This window comes from Mus caroli, unplaced genomic scaffold, assembly GCF_978045245.1.
Source record: "Mus caroli unplaced genomic scaffold, Mus_caroli_1 scaffold_8, whole genome shotgun sequence".
Lineage (NCBI taxonomy): Eukaryota > Metazoa > Chordata > Mammalia > Rodentia > Muridae > Mus > Mus caroli.
The window spans coordinates 16,425,050-16,442,789 of record NW_028227263.1 but is presented as its reverse complement, the minus strand read 5'-3'; the positions used below and the strand labels follow the sequence as shown (position 1 = coordinate 16,442,789).

At 44.1% G+C, this 17,740-nt stretch overlaps 1 protein-coding gene across 2 annotated transcripts in view; it reads left to right on the top strand.

Moving 5' to 3' along the window:
- Nucleotides 1-17,740, top strand: part of Plpp4 (phospholipid phosphatase 4) — a 143,537-nt gene that overhangs the window by 15,487 nt on the left and 110,310 nt on the right. The gene's annotated exons all lie outside the window — the stretch shown is intronic.

Here is a 17,740-nt window from a genome sequence, read left to right as displayed (position 1 = left end):
GTTCCCAATGTTCCCAATAAATATGTGTTGGAAACATAATCTCCAGTGTACCAGTGTTGGGGGGAGGGGCTTGATGAGAGGTGCTTAGGTAACAAAGCTTTACCCCTCAGGCCAGTTATTAAAGAGCTCAAAGCTGTCAGTTCAACTCCGTGCTCTCATCTGCCCTCCCCATCCTGTCTTCCTTTTTCCAGGGAGTGATGGAGCACAATCCACAACTGGAGGGCTATGCAGGAACACTTCCATTTTTATAAATTACCTAGCTCCTAGTATTATATTGTAGAAACATCAAATGAGCTAAGACATTCCCAAGCTCATGTATCTTGCTCTTAACTGAGTAGCTTACAATATTTTTGTTACTATTTCTTTTCTCCATAAGTGATTTATATGTTATAATTTCTATGTCAATATATTTCTAGTTAATATACCACTTTTACCTCCTGATGAATTTAACTTGATAAAGCTAATAAATTTTCCATTTTCTTTGTTAAATGCCTCATTTTGAAGTTTATCTAACATTAATGTATTTTGGCATTACCTTTCTTGAGACTAGTGTCTGCATGAAGTATGCTTTTTCTATTCTTTGAATTTCAACATATCTTTGTTGTTCTCTTTTTATTCTTAAAAATGTTTCTTATAAACACTGTATAGAGTTTTATAAATTTTATTCATTTGGATAGTCTCTGTCATTAATTAGAAACACTAATCCATTTATAGTTAGTGCAATAATGTCTGTTGCAGGTTTAAGTTGATTATCTACATTTGAGTTTCATTTATTCCACCTATCCTTTTCCCCTCTTTCACTATTGTCTTTTAGGTTTGTCAAATATTTGTTGATATTCTCCATGATCTCCCTTATTTAATTTTTTTTTTTTTTTTTTTTTTTGGTTTTTCGAGACAGGGTTTCTCTATGTAGCCCTGGCTGTCCTGGCAATCACTTTGTAGATCAGGCTGGCCTTGAACTCAGAAATCTGCCTGCCTCTGCCTCCAGAGTGCTGGGATTAAAGGCGTGTGCCACCACACCTGGCTCCTTATTTAATTTTTAATTTATACGGGGCTCAAACACATTTTAGTAGTTTCTCTAGAGATCAGAGTGTATTTTTTGAAAATCAGCATCATTCGTAAGTCAGTCTCACATCATTTCATGTGTAATGTAAAAACCTATGACATCATACTTTCTTTTCTCTTTTCAGCCTTTGATAAATTATCCTAGATTTTGTTTTAAATTATAAGTCCCACAAAACATTCCAATAATCTTTCCCTTGGATTTCAAAATTTAATCTACTTGATTTTTTTGTAAATATTTACATTTTCCAAAACTTTGCATTATTTCTTTCAGATTTGATTTTCTGTCTGGGATTGTATTTTTCATGCTTGAAGAATTTCCTTTAATATTTCTTGTATAGTTTGCTGGAAATGAATTCCACTGGCCTTTATTTTCTTGCAGTTGTCTTTATTTTGATCTTACTTTTAAAGCTGTTTTGGCAGCTACAGACTTCAAGGTTGTCAGTTTCTTTTAGCATCTTGAGACTGTCTTTATGTCCTCTTGTGTGCTCCATTGTTCCTGCTGTCATTGCCCCTGTCCGAAATATGGCACATTGTTACATTTGACAGTTTTAAGACTGTTTCTCAGCACTTTGTTTTCAAGCAGTTGGACTGTGATGTGCTTGAGTTCATCTCATTTGCATTTTGCTTGCTGGGTTCAATGAGATTCTTCAAGCTATGCCTTCCTTAAACCAAGCGAATAGTCTAAGGATGGTGGCTCTCCCACCTCATATTCTTAATGCTTCTTCCCTTCTGGTTCTGTAGTTGATAGTTTGTATCGTAAGCTCTAGGAGCCTTGCTCTGTTTTATTCTTGGCTTTCCACGTCATAATTCAGTTTAAAGGACTCTCCTTAGACTGACTGGTCTTCATTTTCACTAATTCCGTACTCGACTGTGTCGACTCTGCCTCTGAGCCCGGGCGATGAGTGTTTCATTGCAGAGGCTCCTTTCTGTGGAAGGTTTTGTTTTTGTTTTGTTTTGTTTTGTTTTGTTTTGTTTTGTTTTGTTTTGTTTTTGAACCTGGTTGTTTTTTAGAGTCTTGGTTTCTCTGTTGACGTTTTCTAGCTGTTCACTTGTGCTCATTTTTCTTTTTCATCTTTTAACATTTAAAATAGACATCAAGACAATTTATAGCTTTGATTTTTTTTTTTCTCTTGTTATATAGGTAAGATCTCTTCCCCGTAGTCTCAATCCACTTTGTTTTCTGTGTACAGGCTCGGAGACTCAGGCATTGAAGGGACTCCAGATTGTTTCCCCCCTGGGAATGTTGGGTTGATTCTTGCTTGCACTTGATTTGCAGGTGGCTCACCTTCACCCTCAGAGCCGAGTTCTAGGCTATGTGAGTGTCTGCTTTGCCTTTGATCCTATGTTGTATCCTTTAATCTTGGGATATGCTCTGTCCTCTGGTCTGCCTCTTCAAGATTTCAATGGAAAGTTTCATTTGGAGAAATTTCAACTCAAGACTTATCCGGTAGCACGGTTAGCTGCTGAAATCTCTGCTGGACTCTCCAGGCTGCAGCTGTTCCTTCCCTCTGGGATCCTTAGAATGTCCTGTACATTGCAATTTCTTAGTTCCAATGATCGGTAGGAAACTTCTATGCATAATTTTGGATCCGTCCTGTGGCTAACCTTCTTTACAGGGAAGTTTCTTTATTACATTAGTCATTATTTCATCTCTATGCACATTTTTTTCATAATTTCTTTCCCTATTTTGTTTTGTTAACTACTATCTTCTGAGGCTCTTCAGCCTGGGTATGGATTTGTATTTATGATTTCACTCTTACTAACAGCAGTTTTCAGGAAAAGAAAAAAAGTCAAATTCCATCAGCCTTGAACTAGATGTCTCTTTAATAACATTTTCAAGAGGGATGGAGAGATTGCTCAGCAGTTAAGAGCATGTGTTGTATTACTCTTGTACTATTCAGAGAGTTGAGGTTCAGTTCCCAGCACCCACATGGTAGCTTACAACCATCTGTGACTCCAGTCCCTTGGAAATCCAATGCCCTCTTCTGGCCTCTGTTGCTACAGGCTCCTGTGTGGTGAATATACATACATACATACATACATACATACATACATACATACATACATACTACATTCAGGCAAAACACTCATACACATAAAACAAAATAAATCTAAAACAAAAATAAGATTTTAAAATTATTCCCAAGGGTTGAGGGTATAACTCAGAGTTAGAGCACCTGCCGGACAGTTGCAAGGGCCTGGGTTTGATCCTGTGATGGTTTGTTTATGCTTGGGCCAGGGAGTGGCAGTATTAGGAGGTGTGGCCTTGTTGGAGTAGGTGTGTCACTGTGGATGTGGGCTTTAATACCCTAGTCCTAGCTGCCTGGAAGTCAGTATTCTGCTAGCACACTTCAGATGGAGATCTAAAACTCTCAGCTCCTCCTGCACTATGCCTGCCTGGGTGGTGCCTGTTCCTGCCTGGATGATAATGGACTGAATCTCTGAACCTGTAAGTCAGCCTCAATTAAATGCTGTCCTTATGAGAGTTGCTTTGGTCATGGTGTCTGCTCACAGCAGTAAAACCCTAACTAAGACAGATCTCCAGGGGAAAAAATGAACATTTTGGACACAGTTCTTGTGTTTCTTTTCTTTTCTTTTTTTTAAAAATATTTTTATTAGGTATTTTCCTCAATTACATTTCCAATGCTATCCCAAAAGTCCCCCATACCCTCCCCCCCCACTCCCCTACCCACCCATTTCCACTTTTTGGCCCTGGCGTTCCCCTGTACTGGGGCATATAAAGTTTGTATGTCCAATGGGCCTCTCTTTCCAGTGATGGCCGACTAGGAGGGCATCATCCTGAGTGAGGTAACACAGTCACAAAAGAACTCAAATGATATGTACTCACTAATAAGTGGATATTAGCCCCGAAACTTAGTATACCCGAGATATAAGATACAATTTGCAAAACACATGAAACTGAAGAAGAATGAAGACCAAAGTGTGGACACTTTGCCCCTTCTTAGAATTGGGAACAAAACACCCATGGAAGGAGTTCTTGTGTTTCATACACAAAATTGCCATCAGGATTTGGGGATGTGACTCTGTTGGCAGAGTACTTGTCTAGCATGTACAGGTTCCACCCTCAGTGCTATATAAACCACACAGACTGGTACGGACCTGTGATCCTAGAACTTGGGAAGCAGAGGCAGAAGGATCAGAAGTTCAGGGCCATCTTAACTATATGATCAGTTTAAGGCCACCCTGGGCTACACAAGATGCTGCCTCAGAAACAAAACAGAGCAATGACTATAAAAGTGACATCAGTTCTCAGTTTTTATTATAAAGATTTATGGATTTTAGATTCATAGTTCAAATGGCTTTACTTACTAACATCTAAAATTGTATGTATTTTCCAACATTCACTCTAGCCTTTACTTAATGTGATGTTGTGATACCTCATCCAGCCCCATATTAATAAATATAATACTGCTGACAAAAATTCCTAAAATTCTCACACTTATGCTTTTGTTTAAATAATTTAAGGACCTGGCTTCTGGATGTGTTTACCTTTAATCCAGTCTGGTAGACAAATGGCAGGCTCTTCAGTAATGCGATGAGAACATGCAGAGTTAGACTTTTAAATATTAACACCATGCTTATGAAAACCTATATGGAAGAAAAATGTGTTGTCTTTCCCTTACACAAGAGGTCCTTTCACTGCTTGCTAAAAGTGGCAAATGGTAGCAGGGAATGGCTGGGAGAGAAACGCGCGATAGCATTACATCACTCCCTGAGTTCTTACTGTGTTCTGGAGATGTGATGAGGCCCTTGGCTGCTGACTCACAGATTCACAGCAGCTGATATTGCCTGCATTAGACCCATACAAGATCAAGCTAGCCAAAGTTCCAGAATAGACAAGGGAGAAACTCACCTGGCCCCAACCCTAACTCAGCAGTTATTGGTAGTTGACTTGAGAATTGGCCAGAGGTTGGGGGTGGGGAGTTAGGGTGGTGATGTCATAGTTTCTGTAAACTCTACACAAACCCTGACATCACTGGGAAGAGGAAACCTCAGCTGAGGAATTTCCTTACTCAGACTCACCAGTGGGTATGTGTGAGGCATTTCTTTCTTTTTTATTTAAATAAATCTTTTTTATTAGATATTTTCTTCATTTACACTTAAAATGCTATCCCTAAAACCCCATATAACCTCCCCCCGCCTTGCTCCCCAACCCACCCACTCCCGCTTCCTGGCCCTGGCATTCCCCTATACTGGGGCATATGATCTTCACAAGACCAAGGGCCTCTCCTCCCATTGATGGCTGACTAGGCCATCCTCTGCTACATATGCAACCAGAGTCACAGCTCTGGGGGTACTGGTTAGTTCATATTGTTGTTCCTCCTATAGGGTTGCTGATCCCTTTAGCTTCTTGGATACTTTCTCTAGCTCCTTCATTAGGGGCTCTGTGTTCCATCTAATAGATGACAGTGAGCATCCACTTCTGTATTTGCCAGGCATTGGCATAGCCTCACAAGAGACAGCTATATCAGGGTCCCCTCAGCAAAATCTTGCTGGCATATGCAATAGTGTCTGGGTTTGGTGGTTGTATATGGGATGGATTCCTGAGTGGGGCACTCTCTGGATGGCCTTTTTCTTAACTGCTAGTTGATATAGGAGGGTCCACCCCAGTGTGGGGAGCACTGTCGCTGGGCAGGTAGGCCTGGGCTGTATAAGAAAGAGAGCTGAGTATGCCAGAAGAAGCAAGCCTGTAAGCAGCATTCTTCCATGGTCTCTGTTCCTGGCCTGGCTTCCCTTGATGATGGAGTGTAAGATGTGAGCAAGGGAACCCTTCCTCTACTTTTGGTTAGTGTTTGACCCCAGTGATGGGAAAACGAACCAGAACATGCAGGGTTGATTGTGTTTCTTTGCAGGGGTGGCTGTCGGAAGGTTCCCATGCTCCAGTGAATGGCGCAAATGGGCAGCACTAATTTAGTGAACACACACACACACACACACAGAGGGGGGACATAAAGCTAGGAAGGGGGCAGGTTGTGGGAGATCTGGGAGAGGTTGGAGGGGAGAAACGAGGAGTGATATGATTGTATTTTATTATAGGCATTATTAAATTCCCAAGGATAAATTTTTATAATAAAGGTTTTTTAGAAGAATAATTTTTGTTTAAGTCCTAAATTAACTCTACAAGTTAGGAAGGTTTTTTCCTCCACTTTTTTTATTTTTTTGAGATCATAATTTAATTGTTCCTCCTCCCTCCAAAGCCCCCCAGAGGTTTACACTTTCTTTCTTCCTTCTACAATGAATTCATGGCTCAAATAGGGTAAGGACCTCACCCAAGAGCACACTCCCAGGAAGTGAGATGGCCAGTGCTTGGCAAGAAATTTGAAAGCAAATGTTTTCTAAGTTGGGACAATTTACACGAGATTCGAGATTCAGCAGAAGAAGAAGTGAGTCAGGCTTGAGGCTTTCTGATAATGAAGTGGCCCTGATGACCTCAGGGGAGCCATGGGCATGAAAAAGATGGATATGTTCTGAGCAAATGCAGCCTTGACATTCCCAGATACTGCTAGGACAAATTATCTCATGCCCAGTGTGCAAGCTAAAAGAGACCTTGAGTAAGTATCCTGCATCTTTTTATTTTAAATTTTCTTTGTATTTATTATTATTATTATTATTATTATTAAAACAGGGGGATTTGCCAGAGCAGTGGTAGGGCCTCTCCCCATCTTTCCTCCTCCTTCATTCCAAAAATGCAAAGTTCTGCACTGTGGGCTTGTCCTTCCCTCCCCATTTGTCTATATTGAATTTGTATGTATGTATGTATGTATGTATGTATGTATGTATGTATGTATGTGGTATATGTACAGTCACCTCATCATGCTTGCATGTTCGTGGGGGTTCATGTGTGTGTGTGTGGCTCACATGTATGTGGAGGTCCATGGTTATAAAGTTCCATTCTCCATTCCCATTCATTTTCTACATTGAGGCAGGGCCTCCTGCACAGTCTGGAGCTCGCCGTGACTTTGACTAGGCTCTGAAGATTTCTGTCTCTGCCTCCTGTGCCATGCTAACACACCCACCCTGCTCTTTCATAGGTTCTGGGAATTCAAACTTGGGTCTCCACACTTGTATGGCAAGCACTCTGCCCGCTGAGCTACCTGCCTGGTTTCTTTCCTTTTTTAGGATCATCTGAAGGCAGCTGTGTTTCTGGACAGATTTCAGGGAAGCATCTTGGGAGGGCTTCTTTTTACTAAAACCAGATCTCACCCTAAAGAAAGGCCTGGTGTTCTGCTTAGCACAGCCATCAGACTTCCATAGAGTGCACAAGAACTGGGTGGGTCACAGTTCATAGAACAAAATGGGGCATGAGTGGGCCACACCCTTAGGGTGCAGTCTTTCCACTTCCTGGTCTCCCTGGAAGAATGGATGCAGCCTAAGGTTCACTGGGGGAGGCACTTTTTTGTGTTGGGGTTGGGGGATCCAAAGGCCAGCTTGAAAGCCCACTTCCTCACTTAAGATAATATCCATGGCTTCATCTCTCCTGCATCATATAGATGACTGAACTCACTGTGTCAGATACTGTATGAGGCCCTGAAACCAAGGTTAATAATAGCATGTGTTGCCTTCACTACTCCAGGTTGTGTCATTGGTGGACAAAGCAGGATCTTGAGATCCTAGGTTGTAGTGGAGCCAACCTCACTTGCCTGGGAAATTTGTCATTATGTGGGGTACTTGCTGGAACAGTGATGGGTTAAAAAGTAGAGCTGGCGACTTAGGAGGGAAACTGGGCAGAGCTGGAGTGAGAAGAGAGTTGTGGACCTCAGGAAAAACCTCATTTATGGCTAGTTGTGCTCTCATCTGTGTAGCCCCGGCTGTGGCTACTGCCACCTGGTCTGCCCTTTGGGTTCTCTCCCAGGTGTCCTAGCATATGGCTGCTCCTCCCCTTCCTCCTCTTCTTCCCTCTCTCCTTGGCTTCTTTCTCCCTGCTTCCTCCTCTTTCCCTGTTCCTCTTCCTTCCCCTTCCCTCTCTTCTTTCTTCTCCACCACACTCATTTTCCCCCTCCCCTCTTCCCCCTTACCTTCCTCTTCCTCTGTCTCCTCTTCCTTCTCTCTCTACTCCCTTCATCCCTTTACTTTCTTCAGGTGAGGCTCTTCCGCTTATGCGCAGTTAAACAATCTAAGCCACCATGACAGGTAATCACACCAGTGATGTCTCAACAGTGAGACGCTGAACCTTAGGGAGGGCTGGTCACTTTCTTGTGCTCATTCTCCAATCCTTCTGTGGCCATGGCTGTGTTGCTTCAGGTGAATGGAGTACTTTCTCTTGAATCTCCCACACTTTGGTCTCTGCATCTAACAAACCACTGGGCAGATATATGTGAATCAGATGGCAAAGATCCAAGGACCCGAGCCAGAGGCCCTGGGATCCTGTTCTCCATCTCGTTTTGGGTTCCCACATCCTCTCCTTCTTCAGTTTACTAATCTGTAGAGAAGAGCTAACAGTATAGCTATGGGCTGGAGTCTTCAGGCATAAATGCTGGGAGAGTTTTGCCTGGCACAAAGGGAACACACTGCACACATTGCTCTGTATTCTCGAGAGCCCTCATCTTTACCACTGGATGTATTCTTTTTTAAATGTATGTGTATATGTGTAAGTGCTCTCTATGTTTGTGGGGAATGGGATGCAGTGCCCATGTGCAGGCACTGAGGCCATAGGAGGATGTCAGGTGTCCTGAGTTGTCACTTTCTGCTCTATTCCCTTGAGTCATGGTCTCTACTGAACCCAGTAGACTTAGGCAGTCGAGTAAGCCCCGTGTGAGCCTTCTATCTCTACCTGCTCAGCACTGCTGTTACAGGAGCACATGACCACACCTGGCTTTTTACATGGTTCTGTGGATTTGAACTCAGATCTCTGTACTTGCTCAACAAACATTCTTACCCAGCCTTCTCAGCCCCAGATGTCGTCTGTGCCCCTCCTCCCAATAGGTCTCTTGTTACTTGGACCCTGTTCCTGCCTGTGAAAGCCACCTGTTTATGACCATTTGTCTTAGTTTACCACAGCCCTGGGCTCTTCTTTAGCAAGTACAGTGTCTCCTTGGATGTCAGGAGACGTTGCTAGAAAATAGTGTCTTCCTTCGAGTAGCCAAGCTAACGTAGATCAAGAGCCTCAGAAGAGCCTGGGGAACTTTGCGAGTCTTCATCTCAAGAGTGAGTCATGGCTTTTATTTTCTTCTCAAGGATGTGAGCAAGGTGAGTACCTGTTTTGAATTAATCCAGATGAATGGTCCAAATATATATATATATATGCTGCTGAGTCAACACTTCCAATTCATGCCTCAGGGCTTCTCCTTCCTTCTCTGTGAATCTGAAGGTATGTCAAATAGCTTTTGGATTAAATTTAGTTATTTCGAGTTTAAATACAAGGAGAACTTGATGAGGGCTGTGGTTGATGTTTCCGCTGCAGACCTGGACTTCTCCTCTGCCTCCCCCAAGCAGGGACTCAGAAAGCAGGTCTTAGCTTGTACAGACAGTGCTGGGTGAGATTGCATAGTGGATACTTAGGACCTAATTCAATGTTAGATATAGCCAGTCTGAGTGTCATTTGTCCTTGTGGCCTTGGATCAGGACTACAGTCATCCTGCTGAGTGGTATGCCTTCAGGATCTGAGATCTCTCTGGCACATTGTAAATGATTAGGGGATAGTTACTGAGAGAACGGAGACGGAAATATAGTGGCTTCCAGTCACATTTTCATTGCTAGAGAAAGTTGCTTTCTCTGTTAGGATGTCCTGTGCCCATGGACAGAATGGTGACAGTCAAGGTTGGAGTCTCAGGACCATTGGCTTTTCCAGGGAAACACCTACTTAGGAAAGGGGTGGCTTCAAGACTCTCTGTGGATGTTTCAACTCTGACACCTTCCCAGATAGGTGACACTTGGCCTATCTCCACAGCATTTAACCCCATGGAGGATATTGTAGGGATGACAGGGGAGGATGAAAATGCAGCCAGTAAGGGTTTATAGGCTCTTCCTCCTATGTCTATGTCACAGCTTTGGCTCCATCCCATCTTTTGTGAAGGGGACTCTGGTAGAATTCAGCCCATCTCTCTAGGTGCACACTGATGCCTAGGTCCCGGTACCTCTTCCACCTCTTCATGACCGAAGCACCCGCCTTGCAGAGCCACAGATCTGAAATGCGTTTTCTTTGCTAGAATCCTTTTATTATATCTTAAATAAAAGATCTCTTATGAAACAAATATAGGAAAGTTATATAATACAAAGGGAAAAGTGGAAAAATGAAATTATTTATGATCCTATCACCAAGAGGAAACAAGTTAACATTTTGATTATATCTTTTTAGCTTTTTCCCCCTCCTGGTTTTATAATACAGAATGCTTCTGCACAAAAGATGTGTTTCGAAATGAAGCCCCTCAGCTGCCTTTTCTCTGATGTTGTACCCTCTCTATTTGCCTGCCTTTGTGGAAGGATATTTTCCATCAACTTGATTTTTTTTTGGAATATTGCAATATAGTCCATTAAATTAAGGCAAAAAATCCTGGACACAGCTAGCTCACTGGTGCTGGAGAGGAGCAGACTATGTCTGGCTTTCCCAGGATGTAGAGAACATGATAACGAACATCCTGGACCACCATCACTGTGAACATCTTGTCCTCCTTTCCTCAGTTCCTTGAAGAGGAACTTCTGTGGAAAAGGTTCCTTCTACTCCTGCCAAACTACCCTTTAGGAAGGCCAGTCCATGCCTCTTTATCTTCACGTGATCTGACTGGTTCTCCCATCTGCCCTGCTCCAATGCCCCATGTGGGCACCCTTTCACAGAATAGTCTATGCAATGTTCTATGCCTGTGTGTCTCTCCATGGCATTGCTCTTTTATTTTCAAGTGTGTGTGTGTGTATGTGTGTGCATGTGTGTGCATGTGTGTCTGCTGCAACATGCTTGAGATGGCCAGTAGACAGCCTTGATTGTGCGTTGCTTGAGACAGTGCCTCTTGCTTGTTTGCCACTGTTCACATCAAGCTAGATGGCCCACAGACTTCCACAAATTCCCATGTCTCCACCTCTAATTTCATCCCAGGATCAGTAGGGTTATGGGTTCAGGCTACTGTGCCTGACTTTTACATACATCCTGAGGCCTCAAACTTGGTAAGTCTGTGTACCCAGTGAGCCATCTCCTGAACTCTTTTCCATGCCTGGGATCTGAAATGAAACCATCTGTCTCTAGTTGGCATCCATGTATATCATGCCTTTGCTCAGCAGGTGGCACAATCCGTGGGTGCTGGGATCCTTCTTGTTGGGGTCACTGCTGCCCTGCAGTACCCCCCACCCCCTACCTTAGATGTTCCAGGATGCTTTACTCATCTGGTGTGAAGAGAATGAACATCTACTTGCATCATCGGAGACACTCATTATTATCATGCCCTAAAAAGCCATTAGCAGGGAGGCATGGTAGCATACGCCTACAGCCTGGCACTCTTGGGGTAGAAGCAGAATGGTTGTGAATTCGGTGCTGGCTTGAGTAACTTAGGAGAGCCAGCTTGAGCAGCATCGTGAGATCCCGTCAAAACCAAGCCCAGGATGTACTTCATCGATGGCATGATTGTCTAACATGTACAAGAACACAGGTTCACAAGTTCAGGTTCTAAAGAAGGATGATAATCAAAACGTAATCTATGACTGGCCATGGAATGGAAATGAGAAGCCCAGGGACTGTCCAAGGACTGTAATCATTATAGTGTTTTATAGCTTATAACAGTGGTTTTCAACCTATGGGTAGTGACCCCCATGGGGGGATGGAGGTTGTCAAATGACCCTTTCTCAGGGGCCAGATGTCAGATAGTCTTTGAATCAGAGACTTACACTAGTATTCATAACAGTGGCAAAATTATGAAGTAGCAACAAAAATACTTTTCTGGCTGGGGGTCACCACAACACGAGGAACTGTATTAAAGGATCGCAACATTAGGAAGGTTGAACACCACTGACTTAAAATCTCTTCCCCTTTCTGAAAGGCTGAGACAGCAGGTGTATAAAGGAGGTCATGCCTCCACTTCTGACTGAAAGCTGAGAATCAGCCCAGGCCTTGAGAGGAGATAGTCCCTAGTTAAGGCTGTGTGCTAAAGAAGAATGGCTAGGCCAGTGCAAAGCCTCTTAGACTGAGGGTCACAACCCCTCATGGGCTAAGTAAGGGGGTACAGAGGCGATGGAAAAACTTAACCCAGTAAAGGGTGTGCAAAGGCTCCATAACCAATCAAGAATCCAAAGCCAAATGCCTAATAAATTGAGGGGGTTGGGGCCTTGCTTTCCCAGGTTGCATTGCATAGCTTTACCACAGCCTTGGCTCTAAATACACAGCTCACAAAATCTGCCCTTTGCAAGTGCCATGTAAGACCAATGAATACTGCCTCAGACACCTCAACTTCAGTTTGGGGCTATTGTGTGTTACAAACTGTAGTGTTTTTACTCTACGTACCAAGCTTTCAGCTCTACAGAGCATAATGGTTTAATTACAGAAGACAAAGGCTTTTAATATTTGCCTTCCATTATTTCTCAGCACACAAGAATTAAATTATTATATCTTTGGATTGTATTGCCTAAGACAAATAAGAACTTCCCTTTTATTATTGTGAAAATTTGTCTTAATCTTTAATCAGGTAAAAATAATGTCTAACAAAGAATTTTTTTTAAAGAAATTTCTTTATGAGGTTTACCACCAGTGAATGTCTGATTTGCATACTTTATATACCGGTGTACTTTGTGTCCCACGAGGCTTTATTAATGAAGGGGGTTGCTCGTGGGAAGTGTTTAAGGGCCAGCCTGGGTTTGTGAGCAGCTCTCCAGGGCTCAGCGCCTGAGTCTTCTGTATATCTGGGAACTTGGTAGACTGCATCCTATTGTAATAGCAGGATGATCTGGGTAGATGGGTCCCAGGTGAGAGAAGTTTCACAGTTCTTTGTGTGTTGACGGCCAAAGTACAAAGGTCACAGTCTTGTAGATCCAGTTCTTACCAGTGGGACAGGAAGTGCCAGCTGTGGCTCTGTTTCTGGGGCACAGCTGGGGTCACAGCCCAGAGTTGGACCTGAGGACTCTGAATCTGGTCTCTTCTGTGTAAGGATTTTGTCAGCAACTTGAAGGCAGGTTTATCAAATTTATAAATGATACAAAAGCCGAGGTAAAAGACTAATATGTCAGATAATAAAATCAAGATTCCTAAAACTCCTGAAAGGAGTAATCGGCCTCTGACTAACAAGATAAATTCTCACAGGATTACACTTGAAGTCTGTAGCATGCTTGGGCAGAGCTACCAGTGCCTGCCTGCCACGGAAACAGCTCCCACAGCTTGGGAACCTAGGAAAGCCTGAGGTTTTTCCAGATGTGAATTTTAAGTTAATTAGGCCCTAAATGCAACCAACAGCTACTCAGCTGCCCTGAGGTGTTCCTGTCTCCCCTTTTACTGGAGGAACAGCCCCCTTTTTCCACCCCATCCCTTTCTTTCATCTGCCCTCAACCTGTAAGGGCTCCAGTCACAGCTGTCCTCTTCTTATCTAGCTTTCTCTGACCTGCTCCACAGACTCACTTGGTTGTCCTGCAAGTGTCTGGTCAGTCCTCTCTCCCTACCTCGGACTTCTCATACTCTGGCCAGGGACTAGGGGTCTCTCTTGCTGTTTAGACACAGGGCTCTTGAAGGGCAGGGACTGGATCTGCCTTATCAGGTGCTGTATTCTGAGTAGAGACATTGTGTCAGGCACTGGGAACAAGCTGGTTGGTGCCACAACTCTTCTTAGATCTCAGAGCAGTAATGGAAGACAGTGAGAAAAGTGCGCATGCACCCATAGCTGTCTCTCCAGAGCTCCCCTAGGCAGGAGGCAGTTTATCTATCCTCCCTCCTGCCAGGACTGGTGCTCTTACTATCTCAGCAGGGCAGAGGACACTGAGGCCTCGTGCAAAGCCTATGAGGGAGCTGGCCTCAGGAAGGCTCTCTAAGGCTGCGATCTACTCTCTGTTTTAGCAGCTCTCCAGAGTCTGGGTGTAGAGACTGTTTTAGTTTGTGGCCTTTGTAGACTTTGTGTCTGTTGGTGGAGTCCTTGTCTGTTCCCTCTATTCATGTGGTCGGGTCAACAGCTGACCCTTCACGGAATCTCCTTAAAACAGCGCCAGTCAAACTGATGGCGAGCAGACTTCTTGAGGAAGGATGATGATGGAAGGACTTTCTCGGTCAGAAGTTAGACAGCCTGATTTAAGTCATTGTCACCACTTGCTGGTGATATGGTCACAGTCCAAACACAACCTCCCTGACCTGAAGTGCAGCTAGTCTCCAGTTTCGTAAGGTGCTTCTCATAGGCACCTTCTTGACAAAAGATGGCTTCCTTGGGGAGTCTCAGAGGGTTGCTTGTTTTCATGCTTGTTAGAACTCTGTTGTCCAGCCAAGGATGCAGTAGCTCAATTGGTTCAGTGCTTGCTTAGCATACACAAAGTCCTAGGCTTAACCCCAGCACCACATCAAAGAGGCATGGTAGCATATACCTTCAATCCTCGTACCTCGAAGGCAGAGGCAAGAGGATCAGACATTCAGGGTCATCCTTGAGTATGTAGGGCATTTGACTGACTCACCATCTCTGTGTAGTGTATGTTGCCTATCAAACTTTTCCTAATCATAAGATTTTGGGTCAGAGAGAAAGGAGGGACTCAAATCAACAAGTTCTCTGGACCTCCTGCCTATGTAGGAGGATTCTTAGAGTCTTTGCCGCTGTTTCCAGCTGTTGTAGAGGTTCGGGTGTGCATGTGTGTGTAGGTGTATAAATGCATACATGTGTACTCGTACGTGCACACAAGAGTGTATCAAGGTGTAGTTCACAGTTTCTAGTTTTCTTCCATAACTAGAGATGATTGCAGAGCATTTATTGAGGTACCCCCATGAGTCTTTGTGAGTTTTCATTGTTAAATGACAGAGTGAGATGACCCATTCACACAGACCTAGCTGGTCCTCAGAGAACACAGAGGATGACACCCTTGCCCTCACAGAATTCCTCTTCTAACCTGGTGAGAAAGACATTTACACAAACGTACCCAGTTAACCCATGAATGCCAGCACATTGTCAGAGACATTCAAAGTGAGAAGGAGAGGGAGGGCTGGTATGGGCAAGGAGTGTGCCAATTTAATACAGGAGTGTCAAAGCAAATCTGGCAGATAAATGTTGTTTGCCTGGAGCCATGAGGAAGTGCAAATGGGACAGGGATCTGGTGGTGGGGAAAGTGTTCCAGGTACAGGTGGGAGGAGCAATAATGGAAAATTCCTGGCAGAGGAACCTGCCACGAAAGTTAGAACTCTGGGGGGCTGTGTGGCTGGAGTCTGAAGAGAGTGGCAGCTTCTAGTGACTGGACAAGAGAACTCAGGTTTTGTACCTATCCGTCTCCTATGCCTCTAATTCTCACTATCAAGTCCTTGGAGGCAAGGACCACTTCCCAGCTGAGATGCAGATGGACCCTAGACACTGGGATGGGACAGGAGGCAGACCATCCCCTAGATCTAGAAAGGGACTTTAATTTGTTATCCTGTTGCCTTTGGCTTGGTGAGACCTGTAGTGTAATTCCTGCTTCTAGTCTTATGATAGAAACCGAGACTATGGGGACTCTTTATGGCCGCAGTAGCATACTCATACTGTCACTTTGAAGTCTGTGCCTTCTCCTTAGACTGGAGGTTCTTCTGGATCTCAGTGCCTGGCATGACCTTCAGGTCCAATAAATGCTGGCTGAACTCTGCATCCGTTCAGAGGTTGAGCCTCTGATGGAGGGAAAGAGAAGGCCCTTTGTCTCCCTTTCTAGTCATGCTATGTGATGATCTCTAAGATGGAGGGGCATACTTCTATATCAGGCTGGAATGCCGTCTGCTGGCAGAGCTCACAACAAATGGGACCTCCCTCAGAAGGGGAGCAGCCTCTATACAGAAGGATTCATAGGCAGAACCACACACACACACATGATTTCTGATGCTGGGAACTGTATTTTTCTTCTTTGAAAGGTAAGAGATCCATTGTTACTGGTGCTTTGAGAAAGGAAATAAATGAGGCAAAGATCAAGTCAAAGAGGAAATTCCAATAAAAGAAGACAAGGAAAGTGAAAGGAATGAAGAGGCATTGGCCTCTTTGGTTACAGGAGGGTCTGTAAGGAGGCTCCTCGGCAAGGTGTGTCACCCCGGCTGTCCTGGATTGGGAATCCCAGGTTAATTGGTCCAGGGTAAGGCAAGGTGAGAGTGAGTCTGATCAGCAGCCAGTGACTCCAGGCATCCTGCCCTGCTGTTCTCCGTCCCTGGAACTCATCAAATGATGCCGTGTACAGGCCACCCAAACAGCTCTCCCCTTTTATGGAGAGGCTAAGGTTTACATAGGCTGGTTGACATAGACCTCTAGATCATGTCACACCTAGTGGCCAGGTTGACACCAAAGCCAACTCTTCTGGGTCTCTCATGCTCACCACAGAGCTGACAGGTGTTTGTCAGCAGTGCTGTATGTATGAGGCCAGTCCCATCAGGAAGTAGTTTTCTTTCCGTTTCTGTCATTTTAAGTTTTCTTGCTTCTTCCGAAATGCTCCTTTAAGAGACATAAAGCTTGAACCCACTATCCCTCTCAATCTGTCTCTGCCTTCTTCTCAATAGTGGAGCCCATTTGCTGTTATGGATTTGGGCTCTGAAGTCTGAGAACCTCCATTTGACCATCTGTAAAATGGGCTTAATACTAATCCACAGTTCATAGCAGTTGAGAGGCCGAAAAGGCATATGGATTTGAAGTATCCAGAATACTGTGCGATATTTAGATAGAAGCGATTACAAATAATATTGTTTTGATACCTTATTAGTATAGGAAGGAGGATGGCTCTTCAGGTCTCAGAGTTGTTAGCAAACAACTTTGGGGATACACTGGGGAGGTCAGGATGTTTATTCTGACTAGACAGGGAGAAAGTCCTCTCTGGAGGCCAGGTTACTGTGGGTTCCAAGTAGGGCAGGTCCAAGAAACTTGGTAGCTTTGGAACAAGGTTCACAAAAATATTTATGTGTTACATCCCCTACCTGCCTGGAAGGCAGCCTGCCAGAGATGGTTCCGGAAAGGGGTCCTGGATCACTGGAGGACTCACAAAGTATCTGCAGGCTTCTCCTTCACTGTCTCCATTACATAAAAATTTTCCATGCAAGTAATTGCAGAATGGGGTAACAAGGAGATAATAGAGGGAGGTAATTGTGGATAAATCAGCTTGATTACACTCTTTCCCCAAACTTGATTACCTAAATTCGCAATGCTGTACAAAAATCTTAGAAGCCAATTAAGGCCTTCCAATAAGGACTGCGGATTCTGGGGAAATCTCTCCTAAGTCCAGCAGGTCTGGCAACAAGTGGGGAATGGTGAGAACAATGCTGTTGCTTCTGGACGTTGTACTTCTGGGTGAGCGAGGGAGCGGTGCCATGGTACTTACAGCAAGGTAATTACATGTCCAGATGGGAAGAGGACTCCTCTGTGGACTTGGCATGTAGTATGTTAGCTGCCCCTCTGGTGTTTCACACTGGGTTTTCTGACTGGCAGCCAACCTAGGGAGAGAACTCTGGAGACCTGCTCCTGGTTCTGGTAGGAATACCATGTTCATGTTTGGGACCCATTTTGAAAGTTTAATAGGAAACCTTTGTGAACCTTTGGGTTCACAGCTAAAGGTCCAAAGA